This window comes from Sciurus vulgaris (genome assembly GCF_902686455.1).
Source record: "Sciurus vulgaris genome assembly, chromosome: 5".
NCBI lineage: Eukaryota > Metazoa > Chordata > Mammalia > Rodentia > Sciuridae > Sciurus > Sciurus vulgaris.
The window spans coordinates 171,882,061-171,891,072 of NC_136465.1; the positions used below are offsets into that span (position 1 = coordinate 171,882,061).

Below are 9,012 nucleotides of genomic sequence, written 5' to 3' on the forward strand. Positions count from 1 at the left end.
AATTCCATCTGCAGCCTTAATTCATTCCCTTTGCCATGTCTGTCAATCAGCTTTCCACTGCTGTGACAAAATTTCTGAGAAAAACTATGTAAAGGAAGAAAGGTTTATTTTGGTTTCAGAGGTTTCAGTCCATGGTCACCTGACCCCACTGCTTTCAGGTCTGTGGTGAGGCAGAAACAACTTGGCAGAACTACTCAGCTCACGGTGACCAGGAAGCATAGAGTGCTCCAGAAGGGGTTGGGGACAAGAATTACCCTTGGAGGGCACACCCTAAATGACCTTCTTCCTCCAACTCCCAATAGCACCATGAGCTGGGGACCACCAAGTCTTCAACACATAAGCCTGTGGGGGACATTTAATACCCAAACCATAATGCCATGTGACATAGTTCCAGGCTCTGGGATTAGGATGTAGTCTCTTCTGGGAGGAGGTATTTTATTTATTTATTTATTTATTTTGCGGTGCTGGGGATCGAACCCAGAGCCTTGTGCTTCCAAGGCAAGCACTCTACCAAGTGATCTATCTCCCCAGCCCTGGGAGGAGGTATTATTTTGCCCTATCGTAGTAAATTTTCCATGTGAAATTGAAGAGGATTCTATTCTGCAGTTGCTCTATTGGGTCAAAATTGTTGATCATTTTGTTCAAACGTTCTGTACCCACACTGACATTTTTGTTTGTTTGTCTTAGAATTTATTGAGAGAGGTGTGTTAAAATGCCTCACTATGATTTTGGATTTCTAGATTTTTCCTTTTGGTTCTGTCACTTGTTGTTTTATATGTATGAAACTATGTTAGTATGTGCATACAAATTTCTAATAGTCATATCTTTCTAAGAAATTGACTATTTTTTTCCCCTGCAGTGCTGGGGATCAAATCCAGGACCTCGCATATGCTAGGCAAGTGCTCTACTGCTGAGCTACACCCCCATCCCCAAGAAATGTCCCTTTTATCTCTAGCAGTGCTTTTTGTATTAAAGTATACCAACTTCATTTGAATTAATGTTTTCACGGTGTATACTTTTTTTTTTTAATTTCCCCAAATTTGAGATTTTAATATAAAGAATCTTTAAACAATCACATGCCTATTACCAAGGAGAAACATTCATAAAATATAATGCTTTAAAGTTATTTGGGCCAGGTATGTCAGTGCATGCCTGTAATCCCAGCAGTTTGAGGCTGAGGCAGAAGGATCACAAGTTTGAAGCCAACCACAGCAACCAAATGAGGCTCTAATAACTCAACAGGACCCTGTCTTTTAATGTCCATCTCAGTCTACTATCTTTCCTTCCAGTACTTTATTTTGTTGTAAAACTTTTCCCAGTATCCATCATTAGTAGTTCTTTCAGTGGGCTCTGTCCCTTCAACAAAGGCCACTCACAGTTCTTCTTTGGTATTTCCAAACTTTTGGCATTACAAGAAGCTCCAGGTTTGTCTTTTATTTTTTATTTTCTGCCCCAGTCCTAGAATCAGCCATTTCTCCAAGAAGGCCTGGTTCCTTTTATAGGAAAACAGCATTAGGAATCAAGATCTAGGTGTGAGTTATGCTTATTGCTACTAAGTCACTGCTTCAAGGTCCTCTCAAGTTGCAAGAGCAAGAAAATTTACATCCTATTGATGTTTGTTCTCAAAATCAAAACCATACATTCACTGGTAAAAATAGGAAATATATATAGTTTGTTTTATATTCATTTGGCATTGTAGAGGCAAAATATAGGAAACATCTACAGTGTCTACATAGGCTCAAGGGATTTTTTTAGATTTAATTAATATTTATTTTTAGAAAAAAGAAAAGATTTACAGGATGCAAAGGTTTCACACAAGACATTATCATTGATGGTTGTTCTCCTTATACCTTAACATGGGCCCTGTCTTATGAACTAGTGTTGGAAAGAGCACAGACAGCACAGATGTGCTGGAGATCCATCATGGACAAGCAGAATTCACCACAGTGGACTTGATGACCAATGATGTTGGGCCAGCCTGTCTTAAAAGCAAGCCAAGACATGGTAGAAACCAGCGAAGCCTTTCTGTGGGGAGGCTGGGTGGTGCTCTGCCCCGCACGCTGCCTCTTCAGCAGTAGCCACTGCCTTCAGATCACGGCAACTACAGGAAACATAATGGTCTTGGGGTTTCTGCTCTTTATTTTTGTTCTGCGTTTTTTGCAGGGCTATTTAGATTCCCAATTTCTTACGTATATCGCTCTCTTCATTTCTCAGTTCCAAATTCTTAAAGCAGTGTAGGTGCTTAGCATCTTGAATTTTTCAGGATCCAGATCTGCTCACTGGTAATGCACTAAGGCTATGGCTCCCGCTCACAGGACACATCCCCCTCTGCCCCACTGCTGGTGCTGCAGTCTTCTTTTCGGGGGGCATTTCTCTCTTTGCTTGATTCAGAAGGGCCCTTGGCTCTGGTCTTCTCTTTCTTCTGCTGCTGTCTCTCAAGCTTAGACAGCTGCTTTGGCTCTGAGGTAGCAGCAGCAAAAGCAGCGGATTCCAGTTCTGTGGTCACAGGCCCATCATTGTGAATGTGTACCTTCATATAGGCACCAAACTTGGCATCTTTGATGAGCTCTGGCCTGTAGGTCTTTCAAAGCTGCTCCAGGAAGCTGTTGTCAAAGCCCACTGCCTGTTCTGTGGGCATCGCCAGATGGAAGTCAGGCTTGCTGCCCTTGAGGATGCACTGGAGGATAAACTGGCTGACACACAGCACCCTGTACTGTTTATCCACCACACACTTTGACCAGTGCTTACCACTTTCATCCTCAAACACATGCAAGTTCAAAATCCTTCAAACCATGCGCTCCAGTTCCTTCTGTGTATCTTCCAGTGAAATACCCAGCAACACACAAATGCCATGTCCAATGGTACTTATCTGCTCCTCTCCAACTGTGATGCTGGCCTGGATGATGCGCTATGCCACGGCCTTCATGGCGGTGACTGGGGAGAGTGGAGCAGGACTGCGCTCTGTCTGGCCTCGTGACTCAAAGGGCGATTCCGTGGCCAGTGCCCTCTATGGGTGACCTCCTCGGGAATGGCCAGATCCGCAGTCAGACAGGCCGCAGCGCCAGCCTCCGACTCCATGTCCCTGTTGAACAGAGCCTGGTGCTGCTCAGCGCCGCCATCTTATAACCTAGAGCCAGCCTGAGCTGCCCCACAGTGCATACTTTTTATCCTTTTCATTTCAGTCTTTCAAATTTAAATTTGGTTTGACAATATTATTGATTTTTAGTTGGAATATTTATCTTTTTATATTTAAAATAATTACTCATACACATTACATTTGTTTTATTTATTTATTTTGACCATTTTTGTGCAAGTGTTATTAGATGTTATTAAATTTTAATTAAACCTTGACCCAAATGCCAGCAACTTCAGAGAAGAATTTGGGTGGAGAGAAGAGTTATTTCACATAGAAAAAATAACCACTCTGTTTTTCCTAACCTTTGACACACACAATTTAAACGTAAATAACTGCTGTACACTTTACATATCTCCTATGTACTGGAGCAATAACAAGATAGAAACACAATTATATTTTTAAACACTGGGTCAAGACGTTTCCCTGCTAAGTTTCTAAAATATCACATACTTTATCTGCATCTGCAGCCATCCAGGAATTTTTAGGAAACTTTTGTGCATGATCTTAATTCCTAATATGTGGCTGTTTGAAAGTAGTGACAAAAGATTGAAACCACTGAAAATTATGGTTCACTTGAAGTCAGCGAGAGACCCTGGCTCTGTTAGTCTCCAGGGAAAGCAGAGCTGTGTCAGGGGGCTCCTTGCAGGAGGGGCAGGTGAGGAACCCCATCAGCCAGTCACAGCCCATGTGACCCCTGTGACACATTTGAACACACAGCAGAGTGAACAAAGCCCATCACTCACACCACACACTCCCGGATCTTTTTCTGGGCCACCTCTGGAGGGTCATAAGCTCCTTTAGGCAGATGCTGTTATAAGGCCTATTCTTTGTGTTCTCCTAATTTGTTCCTCTTCAGTCAACTGAGTTGCTAGGTGTGGGATGACAACCTGGAACTGTCACTTGTTCCTGATCAGGCTCCATCCCCTCTCCAAAGCAAGCTGGGTCAGTCAGATGCCATCGGAGACTGGGATTGGAGGCAGTTCCTTATTTTCCAGGGCTGGGTTGTGATCTGTGCATTGTCTGACTGTCTTCTCTAAGTTTATGAATGAATCAGTAAATTTGCCATTTGTTTTCTATTGTCCCACCCTTTTCTCTCACTTTTTGACCTTCTTTTGAATTATTTTTATTATTTATTCTTTTGTAATAACTTGTTAGTTACATATTATGACACAATCCTTTTAGAGACTACCATAGGACAATGTAACAGTGATCCTAGACATGTTAAAGTTTAATGTAAATTAATATTTTTACTATTTCCAGGACAAAGTAAGGACATTGGACAACTTCACCTGTGTGTGTCTCTCTCTGCTTTACATACCTATTGGTGTCAAGAGTTTGAAACCTCACAGGACACAATTGCTTTTTTCTCCCCATCAATATTTACTTAGCGTGGTCCACGCAGCCGTGCTGTGGAATCTGCATGCTTGCCTCAGAGATTACTTTCTCTCCTCCTAAAGTACTTTCTTTAGTTTTTCCCTCTGGGACGCTCTGCTGGTGAGGCTGGCCTCCAACTGTCAATCCTCCTGCCTTGGTTTCCCAAGTTGCTGACAGGAGTGCGCCACCATGTCTGGCTCGGAATCCTCTTTTGTCTTGATTTCTGAGGACTGTTTTCAGTGAGTATAGAATTCTCTGGAACCAGTTATTTCCTTTCAGCACTTTCAGATGTTTTCCTCTCTCCCTTTCTTTTATTGAAAAGTTAGTGTCTTACTCCATTTTGTGCTGCTATAACAAAATATCCGAGACTGAGTCTTTTGTTTTTAGTTTTTTGACACTGGGGATTGAACACAGGGGCATCTTACCACTAAGCCACATTCCCCATCCCTTTTATAATTTATTTTGAGACAGAGTCTTGCTAAGTTTCTGAGTCTGGTCTCAAACTTGCAATCCTCCTGCCTCTGCCTCCAGAGTAACTGAGATTACAGGCATGTGCCACCATGCCCAGCAGGACTGAGTGATTTATAAGGAACAGGAATTTATTTCTCACAGTCCTAAGGTTGGGGAGGCCAACAGCCTGACACCTGCCTTTGGTGAAGGCTTTCTCACTGTGTGTCCCGTGGCTGAGCAGGGAAGGGAGGGGCAGGAGCACCAGAGCGAGAGGGAGCCGTGCCTACTTTTACAGCAAAGCCACCCTGGCCACGACAATAGTGCACCGTGGGGTCAGAGTCCTTGTGACCTCCACTCCTCCCTGAGCTCACCTCTTGCTGCTGCTGCACTGGGGTTACATTCCTAACACATGACCTTTGGGGACACATTCAAATCATAGCAGGAAGCTACTGGTCTTGCTGTTGCTTCTTGGGAAGTGGAGCATCTTCTTTCTTGGGGGCTTTTAAGATTTTTCTCTTTGATTTATAGATTCCTTACTATCAGTTGTCTTCTTGTGGTTTTCTTTGCGTTTCTCATGTTTGGAGTTCCGGAGGTTCTTGAATCTGCAGCTTAATGTCTTTCAATGGTTTGAGGGAAATTCCCAGATTCTGTGTATTCAAATATCACTTCTGCCCTGATGGCACTTTCCACTTCTGGTGGGGCTCCTTACCTGCCAGGCGTTTGTGGGACGCCTCATGTTAATCTTAAGTTCTTCTCTGTGTCTCCATGTCCCTCCTCGTTTGTTTTGATCTAGTAGAGTTCACAAATTCCTCCCTGCATCTGGTCTGCTGTTAAACTATTAAGTCCACAAGTTTAGGTGGTGTATTTTTCAGTTCTCAGTTTTCCATTTGATTCTTCTTTTCATCTATAATTCTCTGTCAAAATTCTTCCATTTGTTCTCTGACGTCCTGAATATAATGACCTTCAAGTATTTCAATTACAAAAATAATTTCAAGTCTGTGTCTTATAACTCCACTATTTATTTGGATCTCTTACTTTGGTATTTCTTAATTTTTTTTTAACTTTGAGATAATTGTAGATTCCCATTCTATTGTAAAAAAAAAAAAAAAAAAAAAAAAAAAAAAAGCAAAGTGAGATCCCATGTGCCCTTACCCAGTTTTCCCCAATAGTACCATCCTGCAAAACCAGAATAAAATACCACCCATGTATGGACACAGATATAATTATATTCAGATTTCCTTCACTTGTACCCATGTGTGTGTTTATTTCTATGCAATTTTATCAGATGCCTTTAAATTTTGTTTCCCCCCTGTGGATTTTAAACCATTCTGTTTGGTTTCTAGATATACCTGACAATTTTCTGTTGAATGACAACTCATGTATAGCAAAAATCATATGTGCCTGGCAATGCTGTAGTGCCAGCTACCCGGGAAGCTAAGGTAGGAGGATCATTTGAGCCCAGGAGTTCCAGACCAGCTTGTGCAACATAGTGAAACCCCACCTCAGGATAGAAAAAAAAAAAAAAAAAGTAAGAAAATGTTTTCTTTGTTCAGAAAGAATTCATTTGGCTTCCAACAAGCTGTTGGTGAACTGGCTGACCCTACAATTCAGTCGATGAGTGACAGGAATGGAAGCTGGTAATCCACGGGACAGCTGGGCTGTTTGCAATGTCCCCACTGTAAAGTCGTAACCCTGCTGTGTGCGATGGCAACATCTATAATCTCAGTGCTTGGGAGGCTGAGGCAGGGGGATCACAAGTTGGAGACCAGCCTTAGCAACTGAACAAGACCGTGCCTCAAAATAAAAAGTAAAAAGAACTGGCGATGTGGCTCAGTGGTAAAGTGCCCTTGGTTCAATCCCTGCTAAAATAAACAAACAAACAAACAAACAAACAAATAAATAAATAAATAAATAAAGTGACCCTTTGGGGTTCCCTGAAAATATGGGCCATTTGCCAGAGTGCGTCTTCCCGAACTTGAGTTTCTAGCAGGAAGTGCTTACACCTCTTTGTGTTTCTTGAACATATTGGCCAGCAACTGGACACAGCCATTGGTCGCAGCAGGAGGCTCCTGTGAAGGAAGGCTCGGCCCTGAGGTCAGGCTAACCTCTGCACCTCTCTTCTCTCCAGGGCAGGTGTCCCTCAAATCCACCCGTCTTTGGTTCCTCTCTAATGCCGTCCTTGGGCCTCTTAAATACGGCACTTTGTTCTGGGTTTCCTGGGTGGGAGGGCCGGTGTACCACAGAAAGCTCCCCAACTGCTATGTTCTGATACCCCTGAGAGGACAGGGGGCCAATCACAGACACCTAGCGTAGCACTTGTGTGCCTTAGCTCGGATGTGGAGCATCTGTGTGCTAAAGGCTGAGTCCCCGGCGGGGCACTACTGGGAGGGATGGAGCCTTTGGGGGGGGGGGGGGGGGGGCTCAGGGAGGTCCTTAGGTTGTTGGGAATGGGTCTTGAAGGGGACTGTGAGACCCCAGCCTCTTTCTCTTTGCTTTCTGGCCAGGAGTTGGGTGACTTGGCTCTGCCATTTGCCCCCTGCCCAGCCAAGGACCCAGTGCAATGGGGCCATTGACCAGAACCTCCCAAACTGTGAGCCCAAATATTTTCTTTGTACATTGATTATCTTTGGTGTTTTATTACAGTGTCAGAAGCTGACTAACAGCAGGCATTTTCTAGAGTCAGACTGGATCAAAATTCCAGTGTCAGCCTGTGTCCCAGCTACGCAGGAGGCTGAGGAAAGATTGCAAGTTCAAGATCAGCCTGGGCATCTGAACAAGATCCCCTCTCAAAATAAAAAACAGAAAGGGCTGGGATGTAGCTCAGGGGTAGAACTCTTTCCTAGCAGGCGTGAGGCCTCAGTTTCCATCCCGGGCTGTCATTCCCAAATTCTTGAGAAATCTGTAAATCCTAAAGTCACTGTCAGTTCACTGGCTCATGAGAACTGCACAGAGCGAGTCACTAACGCATATTTTTAGAATAGATTTAACAAAAGGACATATGATATTTTAAGAAACCTGTAATACAGGCTGTGTTCCCCAAGTTTCCTGTGGATGAGGCAGAGGAGACAACATCCACCTGGGACCCTGTGGTCCTTAAAGCGTCCGGTGGTCACCATGCCGATGCCATCCCCGTGCCCCTTCCGCACCCACCCCCACCAGATTCCCTTGGGAAGAACCACCTGAGACCCTGAAAACGCGGCTGCTCCCCTTGGCGTCCTGCTCTCCTTCCCGAGTGCACCGGCTGGGCCTTACCCACACCTGCCGAAGTTCTCTTCCACCTGGCGAGTCAAGGATGCCGTCATCCCGAGTCGAGTCCCCCTCCCCGAGATCCCTCCAGTGACACTGAAGCAGAGATTTGTTCAAGGGAGGAGACCCAGGGGACCTGCATGCCCACTGGAGTGACAGAGCAGCAGAGGATGAGTTGGTGACTCAGGGACACGCTCCCGAGAAGGTGGAGGGGAGGGGCTCCGGCCTGTGGCGGCACCTCTGAGCGGAGCAGGGACACGGTGACTGGGACGGGAGGAAGCCGAGAATGTGGGCTCCTGCTGGTTCACTGGCAGCCTGGAGGCCTGTGAGGAGGGACAGACTGCACTGAGGGCCTCTGTCCCCTCCGTGTCCCTCTGACTATATGGGGAGGTACAGTCGACCCTGAGGGTGCAGGGCTGGGGCGGAGGGCTGCAGAGTTGAGGGCAGAGAGAGTATGAGGTGGCCTTGGCCAGTGCTTAGACTGGACACAGGCCACACCCCTTGGAGACCTGGGGCCCTGAAGTTCAATGAGAACCTGCACCAGAGCCCCATGCCACCCGCAGGCGCTTGGCTGGACCACGCTGGCCCAAAGCAGGCAGCAGGCACGGAGGTGGGGTATCACCAGAGTTGGGCCTTGCCAGCTCGGAGGGTCAGAGGGAGGGGGGCGTTGGCAGGTAAATTGGCACAGAAGGGGCTAAACAGGACCTGCAGCTTGGGTCTCAAGGTGTGCCTTCCCAGCTGGGCGGGACGTCATTAAGAACATCCATATCGGGCTGGGGATATAGCTCAGTTGGTAGAGTGTTTGC

General features: G+C 45.5%; 1 pseudogene across 1 annotated transcript; it reads right to left on the reverse strand.

Moving 5' to 3' along the window:
• Nucleotides 1-2,141: 2,141 nt before the first annotated feature.
• On the reverse strand, nucleotides 2,142-3,078 carry LOC306661138 (D-aminoacyl-tRNA deacylase 1-like; annotated as a pseudogene). The gene is made up of 2 exons: nucleotides 3,019-3,078; nucleotides 2,142-2,908 (listed from the first exon to the last, which is right to left on the reverse strand). The product of its transcript is annotated as a D-aminoacyl-tRNA deacylase 1-like (transcript).
• Nucleotides 3,079-9,012: the final 5,934 nt, after the last annotated feature.